The 11,011-nt window shown below is 41.4% G+C and overlaps 1 long non-coding RNA gene across 1 annotated transcript; it reads left to right on the forward strand.

Moving 5' to 3' along the window:
• Window positions 1-258: 258 nt before the first annotated feature.
• Window positions 259-3,153, forward strand: LOC144124771 (uncharacterized). Its single transcript, XR_013313277.1, has 4 exons — window positions 259-316; window positions 553-628; window positions 2,327-2,467; window positions 2,831-3,153. It is a non-coding gene; the product is annotated as an uncharacterized LOC144124771 (long non-coding RNA).
• Window positions 3,154-11,011: the final 7,858 nt, after the last annotated feature.

Below are 11,011 nucleotides of genomic sequence, written 5' to 3' on the forward strand. Positions count from 1 at the left end.
GAAGCTGCTATATCTTGCGACTTAACCTCCTTCTCTTAGGGCGACTCAGTGGAATCCAACAGTATTGTCCAGGGAGGATAAAAAAACTACAGAATGCATGCGCATTGATAGCTGCTTCATGATAACCCCAGTGATAGGCTATGGTATTGTGATGTCGACTATACAAGATGCTCAGCAGTTCAAATAGCTCAGATGCGGTTGATGATAATAGCAATGCGTCATCTCTTGCACTCTTGGACTCCCTTCGGAGATATAAAAGCACAACCGATAACACGGAGGAGTATTGGCAACAATTCACCGACGCCTTTTTCAGTAGGTGAGCGCCACTTCTAGTAATGGTTGTTCCACAAATTTCTCTCTAATAGTGGTTCAAAGGCACTTCATTGAGGAGCGAATATATTGGCTTACTAATTAACCGCTGTAAAAAGAAAGTGCGACAATGAGTTTTCTGAAGTTTCAAATTCTTAAAATAGAATATTTAGTGTGCGTTGTTGGAATATAGATTTTTTGCAAAGATGTCGCATAGCTGATTTTTTGTTTAATTTTTTCCAGGCAAAGATTCTGTATTGTTCCACCGCCATGCACACCGCTTTGATTCTGGTCCTACTCGCACTATCGGCATCATCTTGTAAGTCAACGCTCTGCTACGAACAGTGGTATAAATTAGACTGAGGACTATGAGACCAACAAACAACACTTGGTAGACGACAGCTGCTTTTTCTCAAGCGTTATGCAAGCTCTTAGACAAGAGTTACACAAAAACATTTGCTTTTAATGTTTTGAACGCTTTGGGTGTTTCGATAGCCTAGTTTGGTTTACCGTTCATTATATTCTACGCGTGCGCTTTTGAAGTGCACACTTCGAGGCAATCGCGCTGCGTTTTCAAAGAATGCTTTTAGCACTACAAGCTTGTTGTGAGATATGTGTGTTCAAATTTTAAGCTAAGTATTCGGAATTGCGAAAAAAATTCATTTATGCCTGCCTAATGCACAAGACTAAGTTACGCATTTGCAGCGTATTCTTTTTAGCCTCTGAAGGGCTGCGGCAACACGGGAAGCAGATAAAATGGGGAACGGGTTTTGCACTGCCTATCCCAGTGTTAAGTTCACAAGGAAACAAAGTTAGATAAAAATTCGGAGAAATAGATTATACAACGCGTTAATTCGGCAATAGTTTCATTATTTACATATATATGAAGAATACGATCACTTTTAGGGTTGTGAAATAAATATAAATGTTAGGAGCAATCTAAAACAACATTAAATAGATTTCAATTTCTTAGCAGTACGAATGCGATCACTTTTTTCGGTTTGGGTTAGCCAAATTTGATACGATTTCAAGCAAATCCGCTTTGTTTACTTCAACTTCCGGTTGTTTTTTTTATTAGTCATAAACCTAATAAGAAGGTCCTCAAAAGTACTCGCCATTTCATCGTAATTTAGAAAGATGTCAATGCACATGTTTTATGAATCACACCTGCTAAAGAAAAGCCAGGTACTTGAAATCTAACGTCAAAATACATAGCCAAGATATTTACCTCCCTTCTATACCTGTCATAACCTCCTGCTTAGATTTGAACCAAGTAGAAAGCAAATTAGAAAGGAATCTCTACTAAGCGTCACCGCATAGGTTACAATTCACTGATCATCATTTCATGGTTGCTTTTCTTTGCTGCATTACCGTTGAACGGAAAGGTTGTTTTGAGGCTGTGAAATTATACTATAGCTACTGCACGTTAGCGCCGTCTTAGTCCACCAGTGAGCACACTGGTCACTGAACTTCAGTAACCGCAACGCCGGGGCGAAATAGGCTGGACAATTTTTGTTACGTACTTGCTTGAAAGGGGAAGCAGATCTTTTTCCACTTCTACTTTTCAAAACCTGCTCGTGTTCTTAATTATTCCATTGTTTTACGATTTTGTCGTTACGGGAGTCACGGCGCCTTAAACTTTGAAATTTCGCTCTATTGGAATCAAACTACGCCATAGAAGTCTAGGACTGTGCGCAGAGGGCAAGCCGCGCTTTTTATTACTTTATTCTATGCAGCAATATCTATTGACTGCGGTGGATTCAAAAGACATAAAGGCTTCTCAGAAATGGCAGTGGCGCAACCGTAACACAAGCCGCCTAATGTTATATATACCAAACTCCGAGAAAAAAATAAGGTGAATGCGGGCATTTTATAGGCTTATAGGTATAGTTTATAGGTGAGCAGTACGCAGCAAGAAAGTGCTCTCGATCTTCTGATTATTAAACCGGTTTGCGTAAGTGCGCAATAAAAGTCTGTTTTTCTTCCCTCTCTCTCTTTCACTTCTTCTGTGCCCAAGATGCCGCCACGATGTGAGTACCACTATTACATTTCCTTTAGTTCTCTATATTGCGGCTCCATAATTCTACATTCTTCTGTTATTTCTTTATCTTGACCAGCAGCCCAAACGCTGAAGCCAAAAGCCAGGCCATAAGTGCAGGTAAGCACGCCATGGCCTTCCCGATAAATCATTTGAACAACTTTGATTTACAATAATATTATAAAGTTTACTATCAACTACTTAACAGATTATGTTCCAACCTTTCTGCGGGAGAGTACATATAGGAATGTTATTTGATAAAGATCGTCGCTTTGTTGCGCCGATACTGGTCATTTGAAATTTGCGCCACCTTTTGTTAATCGCACAACTATAATTGATGACAATAGAGCCACTATGGTTTTGTGATGCAGCTTTAATGATCTCAACGGCGAAGGCAGAGTCATTTGAGTCTGCGGTTTTTTTAATCTTCATGAGCGAGATATGATGCTGTGCTAGAACGACACCTTTGATACTTCCACCCAGCGGCAAAGTTGGATCTGGTGAAGAAAGCTGGAAAGAGCGCTGAAGCTCTCGGGAAGATCCTTAGTGGAAAACAATCGTCTTTGACCGCCGAAGAACAAGAATCTGTCCTTGAAGCGCTCACCGCTCTTACCGCTTCGGAAGGCGCCTTTGATCCCGAGAGTGAAGAATACTTCTGGGCCAGTCTTCTCCAGAAAGCCTTTGTGTGGGCTGTGCAGCAAGGTGTGTCAGCAGGTGTCTCCAAGGGTGTTAGCGCAGCCATCAACAAGGGTTAGAGTTGCACATGGTGTGCTCAAGCATTTAAAATAAAGGCCAAAGAAATCAGCGACGTTTTACTGTCATATTTAATATAGTGCCGCCATTTTAGCAATAGTGATTACATTAGTAATCATAAAAGTGATGAGAAAAGAGACGCTCGTTATGGCATACAAGACGGAAGCCAACATCCACCAAAACCAGGGAGCATAGGGGATGTGTTTTTTTATGTTGTAGTTTTTCATCAATGGTAGAATAATGAAAGCAGAATAAAAAAAACAACCTCGCGCGACTGGTGGGATTCTAATGCAGGCGCAAAGGACGCGAAATCTCGAGGTCGTATCTTGAGGTCCCACCGGCGGCATATGACTGTTTCTTATGCTTTTATTGATCCCCCATTGACGAAAAACTTCAAAACAAAAAATACATCCCCATTGCCTCTTGGTTTCCGTGGCTGTTGGCTTCCGTCATGTATTCCATAACAAGCACTTCTTTATTTTAAGCTGTATGCTTAATAATTTCACGAAGGCCTCGAATCTCGCAGCCTTGATGCCATAGGTGCAACAGAGGGTTCTCGCACAGCTTCCGCCCTAACCCTTTGACCACGTTCCTACGTGTCACTCGCGGTGATACAGGGATGTGCTACATCCGCCGCTATGCACGAGGGTGGCGCTGGTGAACACTCATGGTTTGCTTACACTACACGTAAATATCCTAGAAAGCAGCAGTTGGGCAGGCGTCGCTGTAGCTCAGTTAGTAGAGCACCGGAAGCGAAATTCGGAGGTCGTGGCTTCGGATCCAGCGACGGCTCGTGCTTATTTTCCTCCTGCTTTTATAACTCTCCCATTGACGAAAAACTACAAATTAAAAAAATACACCACTATGTCCTTTCGTTTCGGTGGCAGTAGGATTCCGTCATATATAGTAACTATACCGTAATTCGATTTTTCAGGCGGAAATATTAGAATAATACTTTCTGCTTCTTCGTGCACAAACCGCCAACACATAGGCATTGAGCCGCTTTTCTGTGTACGTACGCCATACGCGCAGGGAAGCTTGATATTAATTAGGTGGTGTCATAAGTAGAAAGATCAGTTGCTTGCAAGTGTAGCATAAAAAGAAAATCAACAGGTGCAGGAACACGATTTTAATTCGAAATTACCAACCCCTCATGTTCTTCATCGGTTCGAGTTCAGGAATTGACAACGATTGATTTTCTACGCTGCTGGATGTAAACAACAATGCCCGGCGCAAATCACGAGCGACAAAAATTGTGCACTCTGCACTGCAGCTGCTACACAACGCTTTAGCGTCTCATTGCCCATCAAAGCAAAGCGACTCTATACACCAGCTGCTCCGTTCTAGTGATGGCCCCTGCGCAGGAAGAGAACGCCAAATACATTCAAGGTAAGCGGCCAAGGGCTTTACCAGAAAATGGTTGTCGGCTGTATAATTAATGCCTGGTACGTCATGAGTTGAGTGCTTTACGAAAAGGTAACAGTTATTCTTCGTACGAAGGACATGTAATATAAACCTTTGGTACTCGCGTACAGAGCACAATAATGGCGCACCGGCAGATAGACTTCCGTCAGTTACAAAAAAACCTAGGTCTCGAAACAACCCCTTACCATCCATGCATTTTCCAATGAATCGTGTTGAACCCTTTATGTCTTTAAAAGCTATGTCGGTACCGCCGGGCAGTATCGATTGTTATGAACGCACAAAATAGAGTGTGCCGTTCGAGATCTCTAGGCAAATCTGGGGATGACTGCACATCGCCAGATCATTATATAGAACAGTGGCTTCATATTTGCGAAGCATGCGCATTTAAACTGTTAAGAGCTCTGTCATGAGCTCAAGCGTTTAAACCGAATCCCAGTTCCTCGTTGTGAGAGTGAGCACAAAGTTTATATGTGTGAGCAGAGCGAGAGGACTTATGCAGTCATTTTGTAATTCGGAATTTAAAAGAGCGGAACGGAATACCAATTGCTGAGTCAATGGGTATACATATCCGTACAAATTAGTGTTAACTGAAGTTAACGCTATATCTTCGGATAGCTTATCGCCTATTTTGTTTTTCCTGCGGACACAAAACTTATTTATAAGTGCATAATTAAACATCATATATGAATGCGCTAAGGAAGGAAAATGCAGCGTCGTGAGCATATTCATAAAAAAGTGCTTTCAGACTCTAAACATGACTATGTTTGGTGGTTTGTCTGATCGCTTCTATTCTGTAATTCTACTGCAAGTTCGCGGTTATTTGATCAAGCTGTAGCGGAACAAGTGACCGCTTCCCCTGGCAGCCGCTACAGCTATACATCACACCATGAATGTTCGCGTCGAAAGATTGAACCCTCGCGAGATAAAAATGGTTCACAGTAGCCTACAGTAGTATTAGCTGAACAATGCGGTGGCAGGTTGATGACACATATCAGGGAGTCCACTGACGTCATCTTAGTGTAGCTAGAAACACAAGATCCAACAACACCTGGCCGCAACAAGCGTTGTTAACTCATCACGGCAGGAACAGCTAGAGAGGAATAATTAGCATATCACACGAAAAGTCATCTAGGGCACAGGAAGAAACAAGGTATTCCTTTCCTGGTAGACGCCTTAACTTCACGCTCCTAATAATTGCGGTTTATTCAATGTGCTGTCATTTAGGCTAGCGTATTGTGGTTACTGTTACATAACACACTTCTAGCTTTCTCTTTTGTACCCTGCATTACACACACGCAACTAAAGCACGCTGCTGCTATAACGAAATACCTAAAATGCAACGTTTCGATCTTTGAGATCAACAATATTGGCGCTGTCAGACGTTGATTGCATATATTGTATCCAGCTCCAGTGTAAGTCCTCTTTTTAAGGTCTTCAGGTGTCCTAATATTTTATTCTTCCCTACAATACAATCACCGCTCACATATAGACAACAAAATTAGCCACGCCTATTGCGCTTCCTTAAACACACCTACTGTCTCCGCGGCATTGTAACTGTAACGCGTTCTTGTGCCACATTAAGAAGTTTTACAATGGTGATAGAATGGGCAAAAGCTTTCCACTGGTCTGGCGCTCGGCTTCTTTAGGGTAAAATGCTTGGAAAATGGGTCGTTGACCCCACCTTGAGAAAATGCAAAATACCTTATGTCATAGCGCTCTTTGGCCATAGATGCTCTTGCGCCATAAAAATGCATAATCATCATTAAGAAGTTTTTGCAAATTTCCGCACAGCCACCAAGGACCCATTTAGTTTTGCATGACCACTCTTAAGCACGCTTTGGTCAGCGGGATGAACCTATAACAAAACAGCCGGCCGTCTTTTATGAAGAGGTAGTGCTCTACTAATTCACTATGTGCCTTGAAGCGCCTCCTTTCAAACGGTCCTTCAATTTATCTGAAGGCGCACTCGGTACGCTCGAACTTATAAAAAAACTGCTCAGCCTTTTTCTTTATCAACAATACTATAGTGCTGACTACGCAGTGTACGAACATGACGGAGGTCGGACCTCTCTGAAGGTTTCGGCCACATCAAGCTTACTGCTCAATCAAATTAAACAATGGGGTGCAATTGAGTGATTGGGGTACAGATAACACTGAGTGCAGTGGCGCGATATACTGCAACAAACCTTTTGTGCTGCCACAAGGAATGGAAGGAAACGGGATCACGTGTCTGATAAGAGCATCCTGGCCAGAGCGTAATCAGTCATGATAGAAGGAACCCTCGGCGGATAAGGACGCGCAATGAGTGGTGCAGCTGCAAGAGTACGGCTGCACTTGGATGAAAGTGGGCGTGGGAAGGGAAGGGGTGCCGCTTTAACTATAGCTGCTAAAACGAAATGAAAAGTCAAATTTGTTTAAGCGTGAATACGTAATTTGTAGACATCAGGTGAGGCATTGTCCTTTATACAACAGAACATTTCACAATCAGGCTTTACTTGTTAGATAGTTGAGCACTACTATGTTCGCAAATCTGCCTCCCTTTGGAAAATAATGTCTTTCTGAAACGAGGGCAACATGGCTTCCAACGCTTGCCGGGCGTATTTGCTTGTGAAATGCAAGTACTGCTTTCTACGTGCAGCTTTATGCTATGCGTTAAAACTGCAAATAGATATCATGTTTCTTAATGTTTTAAAACCATCTTATAGCGTTTATGACAAGATCGTAAATAATAATCTGATTAATAATAACGTTGACCCTAAGCTTTCCATTTTAACTGTGTGTTTTTCAATTTGCCAATAAACATAAGTAATGGTGACTCATGGATAATTAAAGTAACATCTGGACAGCCTCAGGGTCGTCCTTTTGGTCAATTAGTTTTCCTAACATATCTTAATGAATAACGCAAGGCGCCAAGATTGGAGGAGAAAAATGAAGTCATGAGACCCGGCGCAAGTTCTAGCTAAATCTAATGTTTGCTGAAATATTAAAGAACATAAAAGAGTAAAAGAAAGAATAAACTAGAGAGGATTCAACCATTCAACCGGCAGGTGAATAGACCTCTCCTTCGAGTAATCGAATCTGTGCTTGAAGCCGGCAACCGGAACCTCGTGTGCAAGAAGAGGTCAGGCTCAAAACAATAGGAGCACTTCACTCAATGCAAGTGCGCTGAAAAGAAACTAACCTGCCACCGGTTGAGAGGCAAGCCCTGGAAGAACTCAAGAGAGATACCAACATCATGATCCTCCCAGCGCACAAGGGCAACATAACGGTCGTTCCTGACAGATGGGACTACGACTTTAATCAGCAGTCAAGAATATTAGACATTGATGAAGGACTGCACAACTACCCAAGCAAGGCTAAGCAAAACATTGAAAGAAGTCTTCCAAAAGGCCCCAACTTCGGAAACTTCTACCTCCAGTTATTAAGCACCAACAGATTGGCTCCACTATTCTCGGCATGCCAAAATCCACAAATCTGAGATTCCTCAGCGCCCAATTGTGTACTTCGTGTGTTCCCTGCTTCTCCCGTTGTCGAAATTCCTCCGCAAGCTAATATCTACAATCAGAAGAAAAACAGCGAACCATATCTGTCATTCTCGGCACATCATCGAACTGTTATCCCAAGTCACCCTTGAGGCCGACGAATACCTGGTCTCCTTCGACGTGGTGTCCCCTTTCACTAAAATCCCTTTAAAGCTTGCGGTGACCGCTACACGAGATGCCCTACAACGCGACAACACACTCTGCGCACGAACCCCGCTGAGCGTAAATGATGTGCTCCGCCTCCTGGAACTCTGCCTATCACACAATTATTTGTCGTCAAACAGAGAATTTTAGATACAAGTAAAAGGAACACCACTGGGAGCCTCCATCACAGTCGTCATGTCCAGTCTAGCTATGAAACACATCAGAGGACAAGCCCTAAACTCATTCCAATCAAAAAAAAAGATTTTCCTATGGTATGTCGACTACAGTTTCGCAACTATCAAGAGATCTGAGGTCCAAAACTTCGTATCTCATTTAAACTCCGTAGAACCAGATATGCAGTTCACGCTAGAGGTGAAACAAGAAGACTCCATGCCGTTTTTGGACGTCCTCGTATTCCGAAAGCAAAGCGCCCTTCAATTACTGTATACCGCAAATCAACTCAGTCAGGCCGATGTCTGCACTTCACTTCGAAGCACCCAACAGTTCATAAAGCATCAGTGGTGAAGACATTGCTCAGAAGAGCTGAGACACACTGCAGTACACAACTAGAGCTCCGGGCTATTTAAATCAATAAAATAAATTAAGAAATAGACTAGGTCATGACGTTAAAAAATCGCGTCATTCTTACTACGAAAAGAGTTTTGCAGGTTTTGCCAACAACTCAAGAAAAATATGACAAACTGTAAACCACCTCATATGAAATACTGAGAAGAAAGAACTCCAAGAGATGAGTATTGAAGGCACAACTTATACGGGAACCTCGCTAGTAAACAAATTCATTTAACCCTTCCTAAATACAGGAGCATTTAATACGAGCAACGCGAATAGCTCTAACCTTGACAGCGAATTTTGTATGAGTTCGGCTATTGTGGGTTCAATTTATTTTACTCCTACTACAGAGGCAGAAATGTTTTCACTCCTAAAAAAACTAACAGAAGTGCTTGCGGAGTGGCATACCTTAAAGCGCCACCAATAAAATTAGTTGCACATATTATTAGGCCCCTTTGTCGCATATATGCAATATGCTCCTAAGTTCGGGTGTCTTTCCTGATGAACTGAAAATTGCAAGAGTATCCGTTATTCATAAAGGAAGCAAAAAATGTAACCGTAACAACTATAGAAGTATCTCTGTCTTGCCATTTTTTTCTAAAATTATAGAACAAGTTTTAAATACATGCCTTCTAAACTACTGTCAGCAAAACAACGTCATTGTAGATCAACAGTATAGTTACCAAAAATATAAGTAAACGGAAACGGCCCTTATAAATATTAAAAATAAATTATTAGATAACTTTGAGCATAAATTATACACAGGACTGTTTCTTGATTTAAAAAAAGCATTCACTGTATCAAAAATTAAATCTCACTACAAAAGTTACCCTACTACGGAATTAGAGGTGTTGCTGTAGACATCAGAGTTACCTGTCAGATTCCAGCACACAGTGGTAGGCAAAGTGCAGTCAGATATTTTCATTATCGCACATGATATACCAGAAGGGTCGATACTTAGTCCGTTATTATTTCTGTTTTATAATAATGGCACTCTAAATATTCTGCCAACCCCATAAATCATCCTGTACGCTGATGATATTAACGCATTTTTTTTTCTGGGGCGAATGTAATAGATAATGAGAGACAGGCGAATATGTACCTATGTAACCTATGTGACCTAAACAAAATATATTGTATTGCGACCAGAAATAAATGTACGTTAGACTTTCTTTTCCACTTCGGCAATGAACAAACGAAGCGCGTGAAATAAATACATTTCTTATGTTTAATCTTCAAGGAAAACCTAAATTGGTCTTCACATAACGCAAAAGTACAAACGGATATCTCAATAATGATGTGGCTCGCCTATAAACTAAAGGATTTGCTACCACCATGGTTAAAAAGCAATTGTATTGTGCTCTAGTACACTGCCATCTGCACTGCTGTCCTCTTGTGTGAGGTACGACCACGAAAACAAACTTACAAAACCTACATGCACTACAAAAACATTTTCTATGCCAAATAAAAAATGTCCTGCGCTTAGCTCACTCAGCCCCGTTATTTCAAAAACACCGAATCTTGACTATCACAAACATACAATGTAAAAACCTAGCAGTAAATGACCTAGAAGCAGTGATATACATTCAAATCAAATAGAATTCATCATCATTCATAGAGATATATGCTCATATAGAACACGTGTATAATATCTGGCATGTCATTTATAACAAAGACAGAATTCGTACAAACTGCGGAACACTAAAGTTAAGATTTCATTTCATTTCATTTTCATAACATGAGAAAGAAAAACATTTTTTTTATGATAACAGGTGCGATGTAACTTTTTCTAGGAAGTTTGATGCACAGGTGATGGCTACAATTTCATGAGGAAGGTGGTTCCAGTCGCTTCAAGGTTGGGGGAAAAATGACTTGGAAAATATAGTTGTACGGGCAGGTTGGCGTGGAACTTTCAACCGGTGACCAATGCGGTGAGACGTGCGTGATGGCGGTGCGCAGATGTATGGCTGCTGTTTGAGCTGGGAATAATAATATTTGTGAAATAGGCACAGGTAGGCACAGGCTAAAAATGCGTTGACAGAGAAAAAGACTGTATTGTTGGTACTGTAGCTTGAGAGATGAAACAATAATATAGGATTAGTATGAGCGGTCAATGAAACGGGCGGCTCTGTTCTGCATAGCTTCTAATGAATCAATCAGGTATGCTTGCTGTGGATTCCAGATGGCCGATGCATACTGAAGTTTTGGCCTGGTTAATGATTTATAAGCA

This window comes from Amblyomma americanum, chromosome 3, assembly GCF_052857255.1.
Source record: "Amblyomma americanum isolate KBUSLIRL-KWMA chromosome 3, ASM5285725v1, whole genome shotgun sequence".
Lineage (NCBI taxonomy): Eukaryota > Metazoa > Arthropoda > Arachnida > Ixodida > Ixodidae > Amblyomma > Amblyomma americanum.